The sequence below is a fragment of the Medicago sativa genome, chromosome 4 (assembly GCF_051527215.1).
Source record: "Medicago sativa cultivar Bolivia chromosome 4, Bolivia_mono, whole genome shotgun sequence".
NCBI classification, from domain to species: Eukaryota; Viridiplantae; Streptophyta; class Magnoliopsida; order Fabales; family Fabaceae; genus Medicago; species Medicago sativa.
The window spans coordinates 38,807,647-38,819,373 of NC_140752.1; the positions used below are offsets into that span (position 1 = coordinate 38,807,647).

General features: G+C 37.6%; 1 non-coding gene across 1 annotated transcript; it reads left to right on the forward strand.

Annotated features, from left to right (window-relative positions):
• Positions 1 to 4,808: 4,808 nt before the first annotated feature.
• On the forward strand, positions 4,809 to 4,915 carry LOC146929290 (small nucleolar RNA R71). Its single transcript, XR_015009224.1, has one exon. It is a non-coding gene; the product is annotated as a small nucleolar RNA R71 (small nucleolar RNA).
• Positions 4,916 to 11,727: the final 6,812 nt, after the last annotated feature.

An 11,727-nucleotide genomic window follows, 5' to 3' on the forward strand; every position in this document is an offset into this window, starting at 1 on the left:
CTCCGTAACTGACTTAGGAGTCTCCCATTGCGATACCGCTTCTACTTTCGACGGGTCAACTGCAATACCACTACCAGAAATAATATGGCCAAGGAAACTTACTTCACTTAACCAGAACTCGCACTTTGACAGTTTTGCATACAATTTCTTTTCTTTCAGCACCTGTAAAACAATCTTCAAATGTTCTGCATGCTCTTCTTCAGTCTTAGAATAAATCAAAATATCGTCAATAAATACAACAACAAACTTATCCAGAAAAGCATGAAAAATTCTGTTCATATACTCCATTAACACACCAGGTTCATTAGTAACACCGAAAGGCATCACTTTATATTCACAGTGTCCATACCGTGTCCTAAAGGTCGTCTTCTGCATATCTTCATCCTTCACCTTAATCTGATGGTAACCTGACCACAAATCAATTTTACTAAACACACGTGCACCAACTAATTGATCCATCAAGTCATCAATTCTCGGAAGTGGATACCTATTCTTTATCGTCACTTTATTCAGCTGACGGTAATCTATGCACAATCTCATGCTACCATCCTTCTTCTTAACTAGCAACACAGGCGCTCCCCAAGGTGACACACTTGGCCTTATAAACTTCTTATCAAGCAATTCTTCCAACTGCTTCTTCAATTCTGCCAACTCGGAGGCTGACATACGGTAAGGAGCCATCGACACAGGCTTCGTACCCGACACGAGATCAATCGAAAATTCAACCTCCCTCTCCGGTGGCACATCTGGAATCTCATCAGGAAAAACTTCAGGAAATTCATTCACCACAGGAAATCTATCAATTACCGACTGATTCTCTACGGACAAATACGCCATCAAAGAAAACATCAAGTTTCCATCATGTTCTAACTGCTTCAGCTGCTTGGTAGATAAAAATTCTGCTCCACTTTCCTCTTCAGTAGAAGAAAAGTACACCGTCTTTCTAAAACAATTAATATGGACATGGTTGTACTCCAACCAGTTCATACTAAGGGTTACACAACAAACAACAAACACGACAACAAGGACAATACAAAATTGTCACACAACACTACTAGGCTCGACACGACTCTACTATTTGGCCGGACCGACCGACCTGCTCTGATACCAATTGTAACACCCCGTTCTCCCAACAAATTAATATTGATTATTATAATCAGAGTAATCACACAACGGAGTGTCACACTACTTTTCAAAATTTCATAAATAGGAAATATCTATTTATTTAAAATCAATGTTTAGAATATCTTAATAAATTGCAGCGGAATAATTCTTTAAAAATGTAATTTCAACCAAATTCAACATCAATGAAAATCTTGGCACAAAGGCTTCAACGTAATAGACATTATCCTCAACAATGATAAATCCAACAACGAGGTCTTTTCAAAATACGATACATAAAAGAATGAGAAGACATTCGCAACGATTTCCCCATCCTAGTATGTATCAGAGCCCTAGACACTTGAGCCGACCAAACCTACAAGTCATCAGTACCTGCACATTACCCACGGTCGAGGCAACATATACGCAGAAGGGGTGAGAAACTTATCCAATAATATTAATATATAATTCATCAAATTAATGAAAATAACAACAGTTCAACAACAAGCATTATTAAGTTCATATATACATATAACTCAGCATCATATTCATTTTCAACTGCATTAAACAACATCTACCACAACACCAACGTCATTATCAACAAAGAACACCAACTCGACTATGCAACATCATCAACTTAACATCATTTAATAAGGATAAAACATCCTACCACATCTTAGACATCAACAACATATATATTCATCATTATATAACATCAATTAATATCATCCATTAACGTCAGAACAACAACAACATCATCAAGAACATCAACAACATCTTCAAGAACAATAACAACAACATCATCAAGAACAACAACAACATCAACCACAACATGTCCGAAACAAACAACAACATATCACAGCATGCATCATTAACAATGTATATAAAAATATACATATAGCAACAACATAATCATCTCCAACGACGCTGAACAACAACAACAACAAATTCGTTATCAATAACGACACCGACAACTCGACAATGCAACGACGGCAACGACAACAACAACAACTCGACAATGCAATAACAACAACGACAACAACGACAACTCGACAATGCAATAACAACAACGACAACTAATGCATCATGCATGTGGTACCAATCTACGCGCGTTGAATGCTAAGCATTCCAGGGCATAAGCCCCCAACAAATTGGATGGTTAAAGCATCCCAGGGCATAAGCCCCCAACAGGTGAATGATAAACATTCCAGGGCATAAGCCCCCAACGGGTTGAATGATGAACATTCCAGGGCATAAGCCCCCAACAATTGTGAGTATGCAAATGGACTCAACTTGTGTATATCAACATACAACTTCAACAGCGACTGCAACAACAACATATGTGCCTAAAACAATTATGACACACTCCCCAACTTCGACATCAGATGATACAACGACATCAACAACGGAAATCAACAACATAACATATATATAAATCAATTACATTCATCTCAAAGTCTAACACATCCCCCAAAAGCAATTAAGTTTTGATCAATAGAACATAAGTCAAATATCCATAAACACCTCAACTAAATCCCTAACACTTAAGTTTGAAGTTGGGAAACCAACCATAAGTTTTTGGACTAACTTGGGAATAGTTATGCTAAGTTTTCTTAAATTTTTCTGAAGACCCACCTGGACTATTTTTACCATAACTAAAAATCTACAAATAATTTTCTAGTCACTCCAAAGCCATTAGAAAGCTAACTCAATTATCTACAACTTTTATGTTTACACCTAAAGCTAATTCAAAATAGAAACGGGTGAAAAAGACACAAGAACGCGAAACAGAAAATGCTGTCACTGGACAATTTCGCTAATAGCGAAAATTGAGCTAATAGCGTACCTGTTCCAGAGGGTTACGCTAATAGCGAATTTCTGGCGAGTTTTTCATCTACTGTTACGATTTTAACACCATTTTCACCCCAAAAACCCATTTTCTGATCCCCTAATCACCCAAAATGAATTAGAACAATGTTTACAGGTTCTATATACAACATAGTAACTAAAACAACATAGAAACATGCATCAGACAACACCATTCATCATATTTTCTTCAATTAACATAAAACTTCTAACCCTAAAACCAAGAACAACAATTCATCAAATTTCAGAATTATATACCATGATTATTGAAAGGAATCCCACCCTTACCTTAATTCAGCAACACCAAACGTCAAGCTACCGCAATCGATTCCTTCCTAGCTCTCTCTTGGCCTCTTCTAGGTTTTCTCTCCAAAACCAGTTTTCTTCTAATGTTTTTACGTGAAAATGTTTCTCTCCCTTTTTCTTTCTTTTACTTCAAAAATATCTCTCTTTTCTTTTCTCACCCAACTTCCTTAATTTCTATTAATTTCCACTTAATTCCCCTTAACCAAAAATAAATACTATTTCTATAATATTTCTATTTCTCATATTATTTCTATCCAATAATAACAACATTCATTTAAATAATACACAACCCCAATATTCATATAATAAATAGCATCATAACATATTTCATATAAAAATCATATAAAACATATATTTCACATAAAATCATATATATATAGCAATTAAAGTCATATAAAAATATTCACACATCTACTAAAATATTAGAATAAAAATGGGGCGTTACACAAGGTATGGAGAAACTTCCTAGATCCTTAAGCTTGGGTGGCAACTTATTTTGGATGATGGCACTACATTCCTCGGTAAGGTTCACCGTTTCACTTTCCTCAATTTTTCTCTTTTTTGAAAGAATTTCTTTTAAAAATTTAGCATAGGTAGGCATTTGAGTTAGGACATCGGTGAAGGGAACATCAATGTAGATTTTATTCATCATTTCAATGAACTTTTTAAATTGCTCATCAAGCTTAGACTTGGCAAATCTTTGAGGGAAAGGAATTTTTGGTTTGAAGGGAGGTGGTGTAACTTCCTCACTTTGTGGTTTCTCACTCTCTTCTTTAGTCATCTCACCTTGTGGTTCACTAGTCTCTTCCTCACTAGGCTTGACTCTTAAGGGGTCTTCTAATTGCTTACCACTCCTAAGTGTAACGGCGTTCATTCTAGGTTGGCAAAATTGAACAACTAGAGAGCGCTGAGCTTCTAAGACTTTGTTGTGAGAGGAAATAGAGTCTACTTTTGATGTAAGTGTAACAAAAGAGTCATTCAAAAGTCTAGTTTGATTTGCAAGCTCCTTGAGCTGCTCGGATTGGTTAAGAAGATAATTTTCAATTAAAAGTTCAAGATTAGACTTTTGAATAACCTTTTGATCATTAGCATAACTTGGTGGTGTTGTTCCTTGAACCAAGGGATTTTCATTAGGGCTTTGGTCAAAACTTACCCCTTGGTCGTTTTGAATAAAGTTTATTTGCTCAACACTACCTAGTTTGCATTCACTACATGTTTTACAAGGAGATGTAGAAGTAGAAGTAGTATCACTAACATTAAGTTTTTCAAATTTGTGGGTTAGTGCATCAATCCTAGAAGCAAGGTGGTCATAGTTAGAGACTTCGTACATACCTGCCCTCTTTTTGGAGGGTGAAGACTTTGTAGTGAATTCTTCATCAGTCCATAGAAAGAGATTTTGAGCCATGTCTTCAATCAAGGCATAAGCTGTTTCGAAGTCCTTGTTCATTAGAGCACCACCTGCAGCTGTATCAACAAAGATTTTAGTAGCATGAGATAAACCATTGTAAAAAGTCTGGATGATCAACCATTCCTCTAGTCCATGGAGGGGGCAAAGTTTAAGCATATCCTTAAAACGTCCCCATGAATCATGAAGAGATTCCCCCTCTTTTTGAGTGAATTGGAAAAGCTTTGCCCTTAGTTGGCCGATTTTTTATGGGGGAAGGAAACGGATGAGAAATTCACGCTTCAATTGGTCCCATGAGGTGATGGAACCAACTCTTAGGGAATGGAACCAATTAAGAGCCTTGTTTTTTAGAGAAAAAGGGAAGAGATGCAGTCTTAAAGTTTCTTGGTTTTTCTTATATGTTACGGTGAGCCGCCAAAAAGTTGAGATATGGAGATTGGGATCCTCATCGGGGGATCCCGAAAAATAATTTTGCTGCACCATCTTAAGTTGGGCAGGCTTAATTTCAAAGTCTTCATCTTCAACCGTTGGATACACAATAATAGCATATGGCTCTTCCGTTGAAGGAGTCACGTATTCTTTAAGAGCACGTCTTTCAGCCATGTTGGTATTATCTTTATGCTTTCCAAGAAGTTAATGATGAAGGAAAAATAAAAAGTTAAAAATAAAAAGAAAAAGAAGAAGAAGAGAGAATTCTAATCACTAAGAAAAAGTTAATCAAATTAGTTAACTCCCCGGCAACGGCGCCAAAAACTTGACAGGGCCAAACCGCAAGTGCACGGCCTATCGAAGTAATAGTAGTAAGAAAGAGTATCGTTCTGCTAGGGAGTTGTTCAACTTAATTAACTTTTTAAGAATGATTAAGGAGAGAAAGTTTAGTAAAAAGGAGTTTGATTGCTGAAGGTAAATAACAATATTAATAAAGAGCCTTAGGATTATTGGTTTGTCATAATAACAAACCCTTCACTAGACAAGACTTAAACATCTAATTTCATGGTTTACACACTAATTTCTAAAGACCGGTTTGTTATACCCTAATTTTGGACCTAAAAATACAAACTCAATTTTTCTTTTCTTGTATTTCAAGTCATTTGATATGTCTCTGATCAATTACATCTTTATTTGCATTTTATTTAAATGTTATTTGCAAAATTCACATAGAAGGGTATTTTAGTCATTTCCTATGATAAAATTTCTTTCAGTCTTTTAAAAATTTGCTTGAGTCCTTTCAATTGGTTTATATAAGTCCTTATTTCAATTCCATGTCAAAACCCATTTCAAAAATTGCATTTGAAGTCATTTTGAGTCAGTTTTGCCCCTAGGGGCATTTTAGTCTTTTCATGTGTTAAAACCCTGGTTAAATTCTAAAAATTGTCTCTGAGTCTTTTAATTCGCTTGTATAAACTCTTTCTTCAATTCCCTGTTGAAAATCCATTTTAAAATTGCATTTGAGTCATTTTTAGTCGTTTTAGTCCCTGGGGGCATGTTGGTCATTTCACATAATATTTCTGATTCATTTTAATCTGCTTTGTTGTTTTTAATCGTCTCGCTTTACGTTAATTTTCAATTTACTTTTTCATTTCAATTTTAGTTTTAATTTTCATTTTAGTCCTTGTACTTTTGTTATTTGCATTTTAATCCCTTTTTAAGTTTGTTAAAGTCAAAGTCAAGAGTTTGTTACAAGTCAAGTGCCACATGACATCACATCATTGGTCCAAGCATTCCCACATCACCTATAAATAAGTCAAGGTCATGGTCAAATAGACTAATCTTTTTTTTACACAAAAATTCCCAAAAATTCCAAAAAATCATTTTTTAATTATTTTCTCTCCCATTTTTCTCTCATCTTCAACAAACTCTAACCACCTCCATCTTCACCTCTAACTAACTTTCCACCACCATAACTAACCTCCATAACCACCACCTTCAATCTCTAACCACTACTCTCTTCCACCCTAACAACCCTCAACCTCCACCAATTCACCAATATTCATCATCAATGCAATCGCAAGTCGACACCAAAATCGTCACTATCCTTCAAATTCGCAACAATACTCAAAGTTTCGAATCTTCAACGTTCAAAGTCACTGATCCGAAGCCAAACGGTTCTAAAGCGGATTCGTTCTGTTCTTTTCAACAATCAAATCGCAACAAGGAAACGGAATCTTGACCAAAGTCCAGAACCGAAATTGAAGCAAGGAAAGAAGAAGAAAGAACGGCGCAGCAGGGGAAAGAACGAACCAGACCCATTCAACAACATCGAGCTCGAACCAGAAATGAATTAGACAAATCCGGTGAAAAGTGAATTCATCGAGCCACACCAAGCTCCAATCGAATTTCACAAAGAGTTGAACCAGAGATAAACGGAATCGAAGCGAAAACGTGAAGGATGCTGAGCTAATTCGTGAAAGAGGAAGGGCGAATAGGAACAGAAGCAGAATTCGAAGATTTCGAACACGCTCCAGCAATACTACTGGTTCGAAATCGCAAGAAGGAAAGGCAGTAAAGGTAACGTCCTCGCTTCGTTTCTTCTTCTTTGTTCTGTTAAAGCAATTTTCGAATATCCAATCGTAGATCTTGGTTGTGTTCAGCATATTTTCGAAATTTGGTTTGTAGATTTGAACTCTGTGAAAAAGGATTTTGAATGATGTTATTTGTTTTCAAAAGTGGTGGAGTTTTGGATTCCGACGCGGTGGTGCCACCACCGGCCACCGCGCCGGAAAATGAGCCCTCGCCGGAGAAGAAGGAGTTAGGCGGCGCTGTAACTTAAGTGAGAGAGAGGGTAGTACGTGAGTGTGAGAGAAAGACAATTGAATTGTCTTCACAACACAGCAAGCTCTTATAGTGAACCATGCTATACCCATTTTATCAACCCATGACCCAGTAATCCATACCCATTACCCATGACCCGCTCCAGTGAGCCTTAAGTCCATTTACGTTTTGCTGACTGAGCCCAACTGGTTGTTTTTATTCTGCATCTGGTTGCTACTGATTTACCCCCATGAATGCTTTTTACACCCTTGCCTTGCCCAAAAACTCTTGAAAAATTCCACAAAAAAAATCTAATAATTTTCTTGTGTTTTTCGTTGATGAATTTTGATGTGTTTTGCATGCTAATGTTGGTCCAAAGTAAGTGAAATAATTTGGATTATGTTGATTTTGGTTTTCTTTTACTTCTTGATAATCTTGTTAAAAACTTCTAAGATCTTTGTGGACTTTTGGTGTGAACTTTTTTTTGGCACTTGAAACCTAACTTTTGGAATGTGAATTCATGCTAAAATCTACTTCAAGATTATGTGTAACATTTCCTACTTTTGGCTCACTTTCTTTTCGTAAAACTTTAGGAAATTTTGATGTGATCTTGAATTTGGATTTTGGCATATAAATGTGGCTTCAAGTATGTCATTCTTGGGGTGATTTTGCTTCTTTTTAGTACATGCTTGCTGTTCTTGTTATGGATCTTTCACCTTGTGAATAATGTGTGTTTCTTGTGTTAAATAAAGTGCAAATAGGCTTGAAAATACTATGATTGTATTGCATGCTAATTTCCCTTGATTCCTCACATCATGATTGAATTAAAACTTTTGAAATGTTACCATTGATGTGGGGATTCTAAGCCTTAGTTTTACCTTAGAATTTTAGTAATCTTTCAAGTACTATTTCATCATGTTTTTGATTAAGTTCTTGGTTATCTCTTTGTTAATTTCTAGTTACTTTATTTCTCTTTACTTGTTTCTATTTCTTTCCTATATTTTTTTTTGTGCTACTAATCCCTTTCCTTTCATGGTTCATGAGCATATTTCATCCTTCAATTTTAGTTTAATTTTCTTGCAATTTACAATTCATGCAAAGATTAGAATGTAACATTTAGGAATTTTTGTACTTTACTTTCATGCAAATTTTTAATTTCTTGCAAGACCATAGAATGTATCTAGGCCAATGATGTAAAGGACTATGGACTCTAATAATGTACACCGACACAAGCACCGACACATGCACACACCTCACTTTAGATGTATGCTTAGAATATGCATGTTTAGATGTATGTTTAGGATTGTATGTTTAGATGAATGCTTAGGATTTACACTTAGAAAAATCATTTTTCAAAAAAATATGAACAAACTTCACTCAAATCATTTCCTAAATAAACCTTGGGATCAAAATCCCATTGAATTTTCCTTTTCTTTTCTTAAACAAAAATCTTAAAGAATTTTAATCATACTTAGACCTTTTTGCAAATAACTAATGCCACCTCATCTTTTCATAATCTCATGCCCTTGAGGCCTCTCTCTCTCATTCTTCAAATTCCAATTTTCAAACTTAAAATCAACCAACAAAAACAAAAACATTTTTGGAAGAGAACTACGGTGGATTTGATCCCTTAAACGGGTACGTAGGCAAGGAACAAAATTCCTTCAATTCAAATAAAATAAAAATCCAAACACTTTCTTCTCCCTCCAATTCCTCACTTAGTAAACTTTTAGGTGTAAATATCATTTTCAAATAGCACTTAAAAATAAAGCGCGCGCGTAGAAATTAAAGACGGTTCCTATAGGATGCTATAGTTGTTATGGGTGCCTAACACCTTCCCGTAGCGAAAACAACTCCCGGACCTCGATTCTCAAGGGTTTTGCTTACTTTTTCCCTTCCCAAGAAAAAATAAGATATCACCGGTTAAAATGGTTCAAACGTAATCAATGTTTGACACCCGAAAACCAAGATAAAACAGCTGGCGACTTCACTGGGGAGATTCGAGAGTTACGCCTAGTCTTTATTTCCACGCTTGCGCTCTTTTTACTTGTTTCTTTTACTTGCTTTCCTATGTGAATAAATGTTTAATTTCTTGCAAACGTGTGGGGTGAGAATATCAAAAGTCCTGCACCCGGGCTGAGTGAACTTAGGATTTAGGAGGGATATAATCGACAATTCATTCCGGGGGTTGCCTCGTGTTTTGGATTATGCGATCAATCCCACATAGTTGAGGCATTTTAGGGGTGATGTTGTCGGCGCGTGTTGTCGCGTTTAGGCACTTTACTTCTAATTGTTCTATGACTCTATGAACCGTAGATAACCAAACCCATCCATGGCCATTTTCTAGGACGTAGTGCGGAGGCTAAACCGAGTGTTGTCTCGAGTTTTAGTCGTCACGCGATACTACACTCAAGTTAGACCTTCCACGGATAATCATGGAGCGAGTGTTTGTCTCGTGACACCGTGATATACGTCGGAGAGGTTGCAACTTGGGAACCTTTTTAGAACCCGGTTACTATTATCCTAAAGCCCTAGATTCACCGGACACCGTGTCCACCCATGACTCCTCGACTTTGAACTTCAACCCACCATGTTTTCTCCGAACTTGAACATAATCATGCATTCATGCATACATGCATAAACTTTTTTTCCATGCATTTATCGGAGGACTTAGACAAGTCATCTTTTGAACATCACGGATGTGAACACCAAGTGATACCATCTCAACTAAACTTCTAGCTTTGCTCAAGATTTTCAAATAAAACCGTGTTTCTCCGTGATGTTCACAACCACTTTGACAAAGTCCTCTGACAAAAAAGAGTCTTTTCGCATTTGGATATCATGCATCATATGCATCATTCATCGGTCACAAATGGCTTCCCGTGCTCATTGTCTCCTGGTTCTTCTGCCGCAGTCTGAAAGGTGGCTCGTGCTCGCAAGATTCACCAACCAGTTAGAGTTTATCAGACAAGATTGTACAAGAGAAGAAACATGGCTAACCTTGAAGAAGAAAATGCTCAGCTCCGTGCCGAATTGGCTGCTATGAAAGAAGACTTGGCTAAGGCTCATGACGCTATGTCTACCATGATGGCTGCACAAGAACAACCAGCCACATCTATTCCAGTTTCTACTGAAGCAATTCCATCTATCCCACTATCTACTGTGGCTACTGAAGCTCGTTTTGTTATGCCCAATGGGCGTCCTTATGGGCTCTCAGCTTACTATTCTCCTAATACTGCTGCTGATGTCTCTGGTTTTGCTGGTCAAGGACAGATTCCCGTATCCACTGCTATGCCTCAGGTGACTACTGTTGTTACCGATCCTATTGTCCACACTGTGCAACAGGTGATTGATGTCGATACTCCGCATGGACAAGATCCTGCAATGGAAGCCATGAAAAGACAGTTAAGGGAGTTGGCTGGAGAACTCCGTGAAGTCAAGGCTAGCCGTGGGAACAATGTCTCTGCTAAGGCTCGTGATATGTGCTTGGTATCCCAATTTGAGATTCCTAAGAAGTTTAAGGTGCCAGACTTTGACAAATACAATGGATCTTCTTGTCCACATAGCCATGTCATTCGGTACGTCCGAAAGATGGCCAACTATGCAGATAATGATGCACTGATGATACACTGCTTCCAAGATAGCCTAGCAGAAGATGCGGCAGATTGGTACACTGGTTTGAGCAAAGACAATATCCATACTTTCGAGGATCTTGCTGCTGCTTTTGAAAGTCATTATGAGTTCAACACTCATCTGAAGCCAAATAGGGACTCTCTTAAGTCCTTGTCTCAGAAGTCAGATGAAACCTTCCGTGAATATGCCCAGAGATGGAGAGGGGCAGCTGCCCGTGTTTCTCCTCGACTTGATGAGGAAGAATTAACACAGACATTCCTAAAAACTCTGAAGAAGGAATATAAGGAAAGAATGATAGTTTCCGCTCCAAACAACTTCTCTGACATGGTTACTATGGGGACTCGTCTAGAGGAGGCCGTCAGAGAAGGTATCATTGTTCTTGAGAAGGGTGAATCTTCAGCCAGCGCACCAAAGAAGTACGGTAATGGCCACCATAAGAGGAAAGAGTCTGAAGTAGGGATGGTATCTGGCAACCCATCTGCAGCTGCTACACAATTACCTCTGCCCTATCAATATATGCAGTACTCTCAACATCCTTTCTTCCCGCCATTCTATCAGCAATATCCTCTGCCACCGGGTCAACCACCAGTGCCCGTTAATGCCATTGCTCAACAGGTGCAACCCCAGCCTCCTGTTCAGCAGCAACAACAGCAACAACAGGGTCC